Genomic DNA, 14,171 nt, shown 5'->3' with positions numbered 1-14,171 from the left:
TATATATATATATATATATATATATATATATATATATATATTTTTGCTCTGTATTATTTCAAGATATTATTAGTATACATAAAATATTACGACGGAGTGATGTCCGAGTGATTTCAAAATAGTTTTTTTAATGAGTCGAAGCTAAGGAAATTATGGGTTATAGCTATGGAGGTGATGGGTATGGTTCATGGGTATGCTCGTGAGGTCAATCTAGTGTTTATCATCTCCGTTGCGTCTACGTACTTTCCTGCAATATTGAATCTCAATATTGATACGTGAGCACTCATAACTTAACTTTTATATATCAATAGTGTATCCCTGACTAATGCTCGAGTATATAGGATTATGCATGCTTGTACATTCGATATTGTCCTTAGATAGGTTTGTTGAATCCTGAATTAGATACATATGCTACTGAGATAGGGTATATGATATGCATGTCATTGGAAAGCTAGCGAAAAATTAAGAACTTTTCATTTAGATATCGAATGGTTTCGATGAACGGATTTGAAGTTATAGTCAACTGAATTTTAGTATTATTGTTAAAATGATTATTATTACTATCGTCGTTATTATTTTAATAGAAATATCATTGTTATTATAAAATATCATTATTACTATTATGTTAGTATTATCATTTTATCATAATAACATTTTTAGTAAATATAAATATTGTTATTTTTTTATAGAATAATAATAATTATTATTACAAAATAATACAACTTTTACTTATTATTATTATGATCAATATTATTTTATCAAATAAATAGGGGATACAAAGATATTTTTCACCACGCGTAATATAATTACATTAATAATACTTACCACTATAGTTTTACGATATTAAGTGAACTTTATAAATTTTACTACTTAAGATATATAAAAGTATATTTTATCATATATAAACGTTAATATAAATTTTTATTAATAAATGACTTTTATTATTATAAAATCTAATAAATATATTTAAATATATAAAACGACTATAGTTAAGTTATATAATACACACGTATAAATTTTAGAAGTCATTTTGGGTCAAGTTGACTTTTGTTGACTTTTGCATATTAGTCTCGAGCATTAGGATTGTGGTACACTATGAGTTGACCAAAAATTGTTAGACAAATATTGACCAACATATAAATATATATAATTAATATAGGTTCATGAATCCGAGGCCAACCTTGCACTTGTTAAATGACGTTATATGTATTTTTACTACGAAATACAGTATTGTGAGTTTCATTTGCTCCCTTTTATATATATTTTTGGGACTGAGAATACATGCGCTGTTTTTATAAATGTTTTACGAAATAGGCACAAGTACTAAAACTAATTCTACGTGGGTTTAAACCAGAAATATACCCTTAGCTTGGTAACATTAAACTACTTGTCTATGTACGGTAGGCGCGAATCTTAAAGATAGATCTATTGGGCCTGACAAACCCCATCCTGACTTTGGGATGCTTTAGTACTTCGAGGTTATTTTAAACACACCTGATCTGGTGTACTTCAGAGGGTAAAACATGAACGTTAAGGCTTGTTACCGGGTGCCTACAACTTATAGAATACTTTTATACACTTGCGAGTGTACATATATTTATAAACGGAAATCTTGTGGTCTATTAATATATTGAAATGATTGTTATGATAAACCTATGAACTCACCAACCTTTTGGTTAACACTTTAAAGCATGTTTATTCTCAGGTATTAAAGAAATCTTCCGCTGTGCATTAGCTCATTTTAAGGATATTACTTGGAGTCATTCATGGCATATTTTGAAAGACGTTGCATTCGAGTCATTGAGTTCATCAAGATTATTATTATGTCAATTATAGTTGGATGTATTATGAAATGGTGTGCATGCCGTCAACTTTCGTTGTAAAGAAAGTTTGTCTTTTAAAAACGAATGCAATGTTTGTAAAATGTATCATATAGAGGTCAAATACCTCGTGATGTAATCAACTATTGTGAATCGTTTATAATGTATATGAATGGGTCCTTACAGTTGGTATCAGAGCGGTGGTCTTAGCGAACCAGGTATGCATTAGTGTGTCTAACTGATAGTCGTTAGGATGCATTAGTGAGCCTGGACTTCGACCGTGTCTGCATGTCAAAAGTTTTGCTTATCATTTTTGTCGGAAATTGTCTGCTTATCATTCTTAGTCTAGACACGTCTTACTGCATTGATTGCATGAATAGTATACAGACAAAATTCATATATTAGCGTATCTGCTAATCCATATCTTAGCGTATCTGTTACTGTAAACTTTGCCTGACATATCACGTAATTTCCTCCGTAATCTACGAAATCTTTTGCGCTATATATATAGATATTCTATGTAATTAGAATACCACCCGATAGCCGAAAAATCATTTCATATCGAAAAATCCTTTATTCAATCGAACGAAATGGAATTCGCCATTAGTTCAAGTCCCTCGAATTCCGATATGGAATCCCACTCAAGCTCCGAAAGTAGTGTGACCGGAATGGATCAACCAATTAGCCATCATCTATTCTGGATGAATTGGGGATAGGTTCGTAGCCTCCTCAATAATTGGAGACAAGAAGAAGGTGATCCCCTCCATCCACCACATTGCCCTCTTGACGATGAACCTGAAGCACTTACCGGTGAACCGGTCCGAAACACCATTTTCTCTCTCATTTCCAGAGTATCTCGTCACGATTATATACTACATCAAATTCTAGATTTTATTTATCCGCTCGTCCGAACCGACAATCACCCCGGTGTAATAGAAGAAGTCAACGAGCTTCGCGCTCGAGTAGTGGCTTTAGAGAATATGGTGCAAGGGTTACAAACACCAACAAATAACGAAGTATTAATTCATAATTTCAATTTTATTGAATAAATACTCCGTAAAAGTTATGTAATTTCTAAAGTCTTTAGGGATTATTCAGTTCTAGTTTCAACCGTAAATCAAATGAGTTTAATTTAATATTAACTCATTAAATCTATGTTACATCTGAAGAAAATATGCACATATATATTTTCATAAAGACTGTAATAAAATTCTGTTGTACAAAATATTAATTGTGAAAAAAAAAATTAACGGGTAGGTAATACCCGAGAGATATATAAATTCACAATTAATATGTTACATTTTTCGAATCTGATTAAGCAAATCATTAACTATACTCCCAAAATCTCACAACAATATACATTCTTGTATAGAAATCAAAATAACCATTCTCACCCAAATTTGATTACGTATTCTGATTTTGACAAATCAAAATCCAAGTCATGATTTAACAGAAGACATCACTCTTAGATTCCTACATCTTTCAAAGCTATACTTTGACTTCAAAACTATGTTAGAACATCATATGTATATTAACGATTACAAACTGTGTTCAAACTCTCTGAAGTTTTCGAAGACACATCAAACAATGAACAATCGAGATGATGATCCAACCACATATTACCCACATTTATGTACCTAAAATGCTCTCGAAGCCAAAGTCATAGTTCGCCGTGTATCCGTGTCAGACCCTTTGGCATTTATTAGCTAAAATGACTTTTCAATTCCTTTTCAAAGTAGACAGTTTTGTCACAGCTCCAGCAAGTCAACTTCGAGTTTTCAGTCGGACTAGTCTTATTATAACCTCGATAGATACGTTGCCCTTTCGTCATCGTTACTGGGGACCTTTCATATCTCGCCACCTTAGCAATAAACTTACCAACAACTTCAATTATCTTTGACTTTTCAAAAAATCATTATATTTATTGAAATCACATCATTTACTCATTCGCATCTTGTAACGAGAATTGTCATATGAATCATCGGAAAACAGTAACCAGTATTTTGAAATCTCGCAGCATGTCTACGCCAACAGTTATATGTGTACGTAAAACATCTATCTCCTGGACTTACATAATTTGAATGTGAAGTTCTGAAAAATATTTTGAACTGCAAACTAGTTCTTGAAATGCTGACGAAGCATCAAAAACTGTAAACGATCTTAACAGTAAAAAGTTTGATGACAAAGAATAGTAAGGTGGTAAAGCTGAGAAAAAGAGAAGGTTTGAAACTGGAAAACGGATTGAACAGACTATGAAGGAGGCTGTGGACAAATCACAAAGACTAAATCTACCTTCAAAGAATCCAAATGATTCAGTGCCTGCTAAAGTCATTAACGAATACCTTACTCTTTATTCTAAACCTTTACAGACAAATCTTCATCATCATCCATCAATATTAGAAATTCTAAGATATTATCGTATCTTTCATTATAAATATCCGTGATATTTCTGAAGATATTTTCACAACTAATCTTATCTGAAGTCATTTATCTCTTTGCGCTATCAGTGTTACATCATATAAGAAACTATTAGTTTCTATATTCTATAAACTTTCGAGTTTAAATTATGAATGTTTTGAAGTAGTGTTGGGAACTGAAGCATGAGTTAGTATAATATAATGACACTTGATCAACGTGATTATATTACAGTAAGTCATGCTGAGTTTCTAATGGGACATGACGATTCACAGACCATGCCGTCATCATGTTTCATGTTACACGACTCTTGTATTCTATTTAATCTCTAAAAATATCAAGAATATATTTTCTTGATGATTCGGTCTTTTCAGGGTATTCTGGTAAATTAACAAATCAAGATCGTGCCATTACCATTTCCTTCTTAGAACATTAACTATGTTCATTCTGAAATTCATATCTGCGAATACTGGACCATTACAAACGTTGCTTAATCGCAAGAAGAAGAGACGAAAGGACAAAACTCCAAAATAGAAATTGGAGTATAAATCGCAGCAAATAGAAGGGAGCATTAACTGTAGATGTCAATGATTATAGAAGACAAAAGCAAGGGCTTTGAAATATAAGGGAAGATATAAAACCCAACAACCACCCAAAAATTATAAACCGTATATATCGATGCATATAGCAATATAAAGACACGGAAGAACTAAAAACACTATAAAACCGAGAGTATAGTAGAAGTAAATAGATTCTTCCGGAGGCAGATGAAAAAGAAGAACGACAGATATGAAAGTGAGGAGTATATCGAGAATCAGTACTGGATGAAGCATATTGACAAATACTTTAAAATATGAGTTGAGGGAGAAAGAATAGAAGGTGTGAGTTGTAAGGAAACGAAGGAGGTGGATTTATAGTGAAATACCCGACAGAGAAATCAAGATGGATTATCGTATTAATTCAAAGAGAATCATAATCTCCTTAATCACCGAAGCATCAAATCCAACATAGATTACAAAGATTTTCTTTAAATTCGGAGATCAATTGTGATGACGTCAAAAGATATGACGAATCACTATAATCTTATTTCCTTCATTTACGATAACTTCCCTCATACGCTTCGAGTAATCGAATTATTTTATCCATACTTCTTAGACATGATAAAACTTCATAATCGTCATAATAACATTCTCATTGTTAGCCATAACGACCTCTATCAAATTTCGGGGACGAAATTTCTTTAACGGGTAGGTACTGTGACGACCCGGAAATTTCCGACTAAATTTAAACTTTATCTTTATATTATTCTGACACGATAAGCAATGTTTGTTAAGTTAAATCTCAAGGATTTTAAACTATGTTTATACATTCATTTAAACCTCGACCAAATTCCAATGATTCACGAACCATTAAATGAACATATATGAATATGTATGTATATGTGTATATGTTATAAATTGAAAATGTTAACAAAGTATTTAAATGTATAATGCTTTATATGAATGTATTTGTTTCAATATGATTATCGACAAAATTAAAAAATATATATATTAAATGATTGAATTATCAGAAACATTGAATTATGATTACAAGTCTCTGTTGAGAGGTCCACTATGATTTGAGAAAATCTATTCCTCTTAACGATATTCGGAATAATTTGTAAAGCTATTTATAAATAAAAATAAAAAGTGTCATTTACGAAAGTTAGACAAAAGCTAGTGGAGAATTGGTTTCCATAATATTCTATTAATCTATTTTCAAACGTACAAAAACGTTTTCAGTTTAAAAAGAACTTTATTATTAAAAAATATATATAACTTTTATAAATATCTAGAATCACTTTTGACAACTCATTACTTAACCAGTATAATAAATATGACGATATTTATATCTTATTTCATTAAATATATATAACGATTTAAATTAATATTATATATATTTATACGCGTATTATACATACAGAGTTTTTATACTTTTACTATACTTTAACTTTACCTTTACTTTACTTTTACTTTACTTTAACTTTAATAATTCACTTTAATAATTCACTTTAATAATTCATACTTTAATAATTCACTTTAATAATTCATACTTTAATAATTCACTTTAATAATTCATACTTTAATAATTCACTTTAATAATTCAAAAATCTATTATAAATAGAATTCAATAGGTTTCATTATTTCATAGAAACTTGAAAATATATTTCTCTAAACTCTCTCAATTGATTTACATATATATATATATATATATATATATATATATATATATATATATTTGCTCTGTATTATTTCAAGATATTATTAGTATACATAAAATATTACGACGGAGTGATGTCCGAGTGATTTCAAAATAGTTTTTTTAATGAGTCGAAGCTAAGGAAATTATGGGTTATAGCTATGGAGGTGATGGGTATGGTTCATGGGTATGCTCGTGAGGTCAATCTAGTATTTATCGTCTCCGTTGCGTATACGTACTTTCCAGCAATATTGAATCTCAATATTGATACGTGAGCACTCATAACTTAACTTTTATATATCAATAGTGTATCCCTGACTAGTGCTCGAGTATATAGGATTATGCATGCTTGTACATTCGATATTGTCCTTAGATAGGTTTGTTGAATCCTGAATTAGATACATATGCTACTGAGATAGGGTATATGATATGCATGTCATTGGAAAGCTAGCGAAAAATTAAGAACTTTTCATTTAGATATCGAATGGTTTCGATGAACGGATTTGAAGTTATAGTCAACTGAATTTTAGTATTATTGTTAAAATGATTATTATTACTATCGTCGTTATTATTTTAATAGAAATATCATTGTTATTATAAAATATCATTATTACTATTATGTTAGTATTATCATTTTATCATAATAACATTTTTAGTAAATATAAATATTGTTATTTTTTTTATAGAATAATAATAATTATTATTACAAAATAATACAACTTTTACTTATTATTATTATGATCAATATTATTTTATCAAATAAATAGGGGATACAAAGATATTTTTCACCACGCGTAATATAATTACATTAATAATACTTACCACTATAGTTTTACGATATTAAGTGAACTTTATAAATTTTACTACTTAAGATATATAAAAGTATATTTTATCATATATAAACGTTAATATAAATTTTTATTAATAAATGACTTTTATTATTATAAAATCTAATAAATATATTTAAATATATAAAACGACTATAGTTAAGTTATATAATAAACACGTATAAATTTTAGAAGTCATTTTGGGTCAAGTTGACTTTTGTTGACTTTTGCATATTAGTCTCGAGCATTAGGATTGTGGTACACTATGACTTGACCAAAAATTGTTAGACAAATATTGACCAACATATAAATATATATAATTAATATAGGTTCATGAATCCGAGGCCAACCTTGCACTTGTTAAATGACGTTATATGTATTTTTACTACGAAATACAGTATGGTGAGTTTCATTTGCTCCCTTTTATATATATTTTTGGGAATGAGAATATATGCGCTGTTTTTATAAATGTTTTACGAAATAGGCACAAGTACTAAAACTAATTCTACGTGAGTTTAAACCAGAAATATACCCTTAGCTTGGTAACATTAAACTACTTGTCTATGTATGGTAGGCGCGAATCCTAAAGATAGATCTATTGGGCCTGACAAACCCCATCCTGACTATGGGATGCTTTAGTACTTCAAGGTTATTTTAAACACACCTGATCTGGTGTACTTCAGAGGGTAAAACATGAACGTTAAGGCTTGTTACCGGGTGCCTACAACTTATAGAATACTTTTATACACTTGCGAGTGTACATATATTTATAAACGGAAATCTTGTGGTCTATTAATATATTGAAATGATTGTTATGATAAACCTATGAACTCACCAACCTTTTGGTTGACACTTTAAAGCATGTTTATTCTCAGGTATTAAAGAAATCTTCCGCTGTGTATTAGCTCATTTTAAGGATATTACTTGGAGTCATTCATGGCATATTTTGAAAGACGTTGCATTCGAGTCATTGAGTTCATCAAGATTATTATTATGTCAATTATAGTTGGATGTATTATGAAATGGTGTGCATGCCGTCAACTTTCGTTGTAAAGAAAGTTTGTCTTTTAAAAACGAATGCAATGTTTGTAAAATGTATCATATAGAGGTCAAATACCTCGCGATGTAATCAACTATTGTGAATCGTTTATAATGTATATGAACGGGTCCTTACAATTGGTATCAGAGCGGTGGTCTTAGCAAACCAGGTCTGCATTAGTGTGTCTAACTGATAGTCGTTAGGATGCATTAGTGAGCCTGGACTTCGACCGTGTCTGCATGTCAAAAGTTTTGCTTATCATTTTTTTTCGGAAATTGTCTGCTTATCATTCTTAGTCTAGACACGTCTTACTGCATTGATTGTATGAATAGTGTACAGACAAAATTCATATATTAGCGTATCTGCTAATCCATATCTTAGCGTATCTGTTACTGTAAACTTTGCCTGACATACCACGTAATTTCCTCCGTAATCTACAAAATCTTTTGCGCTATATATATAGATATTCTATGTAATTAGAATACCACCCGATAGCCGAAAAATCATTTCATATCGAAAAATCCTTTATTCAATCGAACGAAATGGAATTCGCCATTAGTTCAAGTCCCTCGAATTCCGATATGGAATCTCACTCAAGCTCCGAAAGCAGTGTGACCGGAATGGATCAACCAATTAGCCATCATCTATTCTGGATGAATTGGGGATAGGTTCGTAGCCTCCTCAATAATTGGAGACAAGAAGAAGGTGATCCCTTCCATCTACCACATTGCCCTCTTGACGATGTACCTGAAGCACTTACCGGCGAACCAGTCCGAAACACCATTTTCTCTCTCATTTCCAGAGTATCTCGTCACGATTATATACTACATCAAATTCTAGATTTTATTTATCCGCTCGTCTGAACCGACAATCACCCCGGTGTAATAGAAGAAGTCAACGAGCTTCGCGCTCGAGTAGTGGCTTTAGAGAATATGGTGCAAGGGTTACAAACACCAACAAATAACGAAGTATTAATTCATAATTTCAATTTTATTGAATAAATACTCCGTAAAAGTTATGTAATTTCTAAAGTCTTTAGGGATTATTCAGTTCTAGTTTTAACCGTAAATCAAATGAGTTTAATTTAATATTAACTCATTAAATCTATGTTACATCTGAAGAAAATATGCACATATATATTTTCATAAAGACTGTAATAAAATTCTGTTGTACAAAATATTAATTGTGAAAAAAAAATTTAACGGGTAGGTAATACCCGAGAGATATATAAATTCACAATTAATATGTTACATTTTTCGAATCTGATTAAGCAAATCATCAACTATACTCCCAAAATCTCACAACAATATACATTCTTGTATAGAAATCAAAATAATCATTCTCACCCAAATTTGATTACGTATTCTGATTTTGACAAATCAAAATCCAAGTCATGATTTAACAGAAGACATCACTCTTAGATTCCTACATCTTTCAAAGCTATACTTTGACTTCAAAACTGTGTTAGAACATCATATGTATATTAACGATTACAAACTGTGTTCAAACTCTCCGAAGTTTTTGAAGACACATCAAACAATGAACAATCGAGATGATGATCCAACCACATATTACCCACATTTATGTACCTAAAATGCTCTCGAAGCTAAAGTCATAGTTCGACGCGTATCCGTGTCAGACCCTTTGGCATTTATTAGCTAAAATGACTTTTCAATTCCTTTTCAAAGTAGACAGTTTTGTTACAGCTCCAGCAAGTCAACTTCGAGTTTTCAGTCAGACTAGTCTTATTATAACCTCGATAGATACGTTGCCCTTTCGTCATCGTTACTGGGGACCTTTCATATCTCGCCACCTTAGCAATAAACTTACCAACAACTTCAATTATCTTTGACTTTTCAAAAAATCATTATATTTATTGAAATCACATCATTTACTCATTCGCATCTTGTAACGAGAATTGTCATATGAATCATCGGAAAACAGTAACCAGTATTTTGAAATATCGCAGCATGTCTACGCCAACAGTTATATGTGTACGTAAAACGTGTATCTCCTGGACTTACATAATTTGAATGTGAAGTTCTGAAAAATATTTTGAACTGCAAACTAGTTCTTGAAATGCTGACGAAGCATCAAAAACTGTAAACGATCTTAACAGTAAAAAGTTTGATGACAAAGAATAGTAAGGTGGTAAAGCTGAGAAAAAGAGAAGGTTTGAAACTGGAAAACGGATTGAACAGACTATGAAGGAGGCTGTGGACAAATCACAAAGACTAAATCTACCTTCAAAGAATCCAAATGATTCAGTGCCTACTAAAGTCATTAATGAATACCTTACTCTTTATTCTAAACCTTTACAGACAAATCTTCATCATCGTCCATCAATATTAGAAATTCTAAGATATTATCGTATCTTTCATTATAAATATCCGCGATATTTCTGAAGATATTTTCACAACTAATCTTATCTAAAGTCATTTATCTCTTTGCGCTATCAGTGTTACATCATATAAGAAACTATTACTTTCTATATTCTATAAACTTTCGAGTTTAAATTATGAATGTTTTGAAGTAGTGTTGGGAACTGAAGCATGAGTTAGTATAATATAATGACACTTGATCAACGTGATTATATTACAGTAAGTCATGCTGAGTTTCTAATGGAACATGACGATTCACAGACCATGCCGTCATCATGTTTCATGTTACACGACTCTTGTATTCTATTTAATCTCTAAAAATATCAAGAATATATTTTCTTGATGATTCGGTCTTTTCAGGGTATTCTGGTAAATTAACAAATCAAGATCGTGCCATTACCATTTCCTTCTTAGAATATTAACTATGTTCATTCTGAAATTCATATCTGCGAATACTGGACCATTACAAATGTTGCTTAATCGCAAGAAGAAGAGACGAAAGGACAAAACTCCAAAATAGAAATTGGAGTATAAATCGTAGCAAATAGAAGGGAGCATTAACTGTAGATGTCAATGATTATAGAAGACAAAAGCAAGGGCTTTGAAATATAAGGGAAGATATAAAACCCAACAACCACCCAAAAATTATAAACCGTATATATTGATGCATATAGCAATATAAAGACACGGAAGAACTAAAAACACTATAAAACCGAGAGTATAGTAGAAGTAAATAGATTCTTCCGGAGGCAGATGAAAAAGAAGAACGACAGATATGAAAGTGAGGAGTATATCGAGAATCAGTACTGGATGAAGCATATTGACAAATACTTTAAAATATGAGTTGGGGGAGAAAGAATAGAAGGTGTGAGTTGTAAGGAAACGAAGGAGGTGGATTTATAGTGAAATACCCGACAGAGAAATCAAGATGGATTATCATATTAATTCGAAGAGAATCATAATCTCCTTAATCATCGAAGCATCAAATCCAACATAGATTACAAAGATTTTCTTTAAATTCGGAGATCAATTGTGATGACGTCAAAAGATATGACGAATCACTATAATCTTATTTCCTTCATTTACGATAACTTCCCTCATACGCTTCGAGTAATCGAATTATTTTATCCATACTTCTTAGACATGATAAAACTTCATAATCGTCATAATAACATTCTCATTGTTAGCCATAACGACCTCTATCAAATTTCGGGGACGAAATTTCTTTAACGGGTAGGTACTGTGACGACCCGGAAATTTCCGACTAAATTTAAACTTTATCTTTATATTATTCTGACACGATAAGCAATGTTTGTTAAGTTAAATCTCAAGGATTTTAAACTATGTTTATACATTCATTTAAACCTCGACCAAATTCCAATGATTCACGAACCATTAAATGAACATATATGAATATGTATGTATATGTGTATATGTTATAAATTGAAAATGTTAACAAAGTATTTAAATGTATAATGCTTTATATGAATGTATTTGTTTCAATATGATTATCGACAAAATTAAAAAATATATATATTAAATGATTGAATTATCAGAAACATTGAATTATGATTACAAGTCTCTGTTGAGAGGTCCACTATGATTTGAAAAAATCTATTCCTCTTAACGATATTCGAAATAATTTGTAAAGCTATTTATAAATAAAAATAAAAAGTGTCATTTACGAAAGTTAGACAAAAGCTAGTGGAGAATTGGTTTCCATAATATTCTATTAATCTATTTTCAAACGTACAAAAATGTTTTCAGTTTAAAAAGAACTTTATTATTAAAACGTATATAACTTTTATAAATATCTAGAATCACTTTTGACAACTCATTACTTAACTAGTATAATAAATATAACGATATTTATATTTTATTTCATTAAATATATATAACGATTTAAATTAATATTATATATATTTATACGCGTATTATACATACAGAGTTTTTATACTTTTACTATACTTTAACTTTACTTTTACTTTACTTTTACTTTACTTTAACTTTAATAATTCACTTTAATAATTCATACTTTAATAATTCACTTTAATAATTCATACTTTAATAATTCACTTTAATAATTCATACTTTAATAATTCACTTTAATAATTCACTTTAATAATTCATACTTTAATAATTCACTTTAATAATTCATACTTTAATAATTCACTTTAATAGTTCAAAAATCTATTATAAATAGAATTCAGTAGGTTTCATTATTTCATAGAAACTTGAAAATATATTTCTCTAAACTCTCTCAATCGATTTACATATATATATATATATATATATATATATATATATATATATATATATATATATATATATATATATATATATATATATATATATATATATATATATATATATATATATATATATATTGCTCTGTATTATTTCAAGATATTATTAGTATACATAAAATATTACGACGGAGTGATGTCCGAGTGATTTCAAAATAGTTTTTTTAATGAGTCGAAGCTAAGGAAATTATGGGTTATAGCTATGGAGGTGATGGGTATGGTTCATGGGTATGCTCGTGAGGTCAATCTAGTGTTTATCATCTCCGTTGTGTCTACGTACTTTCCTGCAATATTGAATCTCAATATTGATACGTGAGCACTCATAACTTAACTTTTATATATCAATAGTGTATCCCTGACTAGTGCTCGAGTATATAGGATTATGCATGCTTGTACATTCGATATTGTCCTTAGATAGGTTTGTTGAATCCTGAATTAGATACATATGCTACTGAGATAGGGTATATGATATGCATGTCATTGGAAAGCTAGCGAAAAATTAAGAACTTTTCATTTAGATATCGAATGGTTTCGATGAACGGATTTGAAGTTATAGTCAACTGAATTTTAGTATTATTGTTAAAATGATTATTATTACTATCGTCGTTATTATTTTAATAGAAATATCATTGTTATTATAAAATATCATTATTACTATTATGTTAGTATTATCATTTTATCATAATAACATTTTTAGTAAATATAAATATTGTTATTTTTTTATAGAATAATAATTATTATTATTACAAAATAATACAACTTTTACTTATTATTATTATGATCAATATTATTTTATCAAATAAATAGGGGATACAAAGATATTTTTCACCACGCGTAATATAATTACATTAATAATACTTACCACTATAGTTTTACGATATTAAGTGAACTTTATAAATTTTACTACTTAAGATATATAAAAGTATATTTTATCATATATAAACGTTAATATAAATTTTTATTAATAAATGACTTTTATTATTATAAAATCTAATAAATATATTTAAATATATAAAACGACTATAGTTAAGTTATATAATAAACACGTATAAATTTTAGAAGTCATTTTGGGTCAAGTTGACTTTTGTTGACTTTTGCATATTAGTCTCGAGCATTAGGATTGGGGTACACTATGACTTGACCAA

Source organism: Rutidosis leptorrhynchoides, chromosome 4 (genome assembly GCF_046630445.1).
Source record: "Rutidosis leptorrhynchoides isolate AG116_Rl617_1_P2 chromosome 4, CSIRO_AGI_Rlap_v1, whole genome shotgun sequence".
NCBI lineage: Eukaryota > Viridiplantae > Streptophyta > Magnoliopsida > Asterales > Asteraceae > Rutidosis > Rutidosis leptorrhynchoides.
This window is presented reverse-complemented; position numbering follows the sequence as displayed.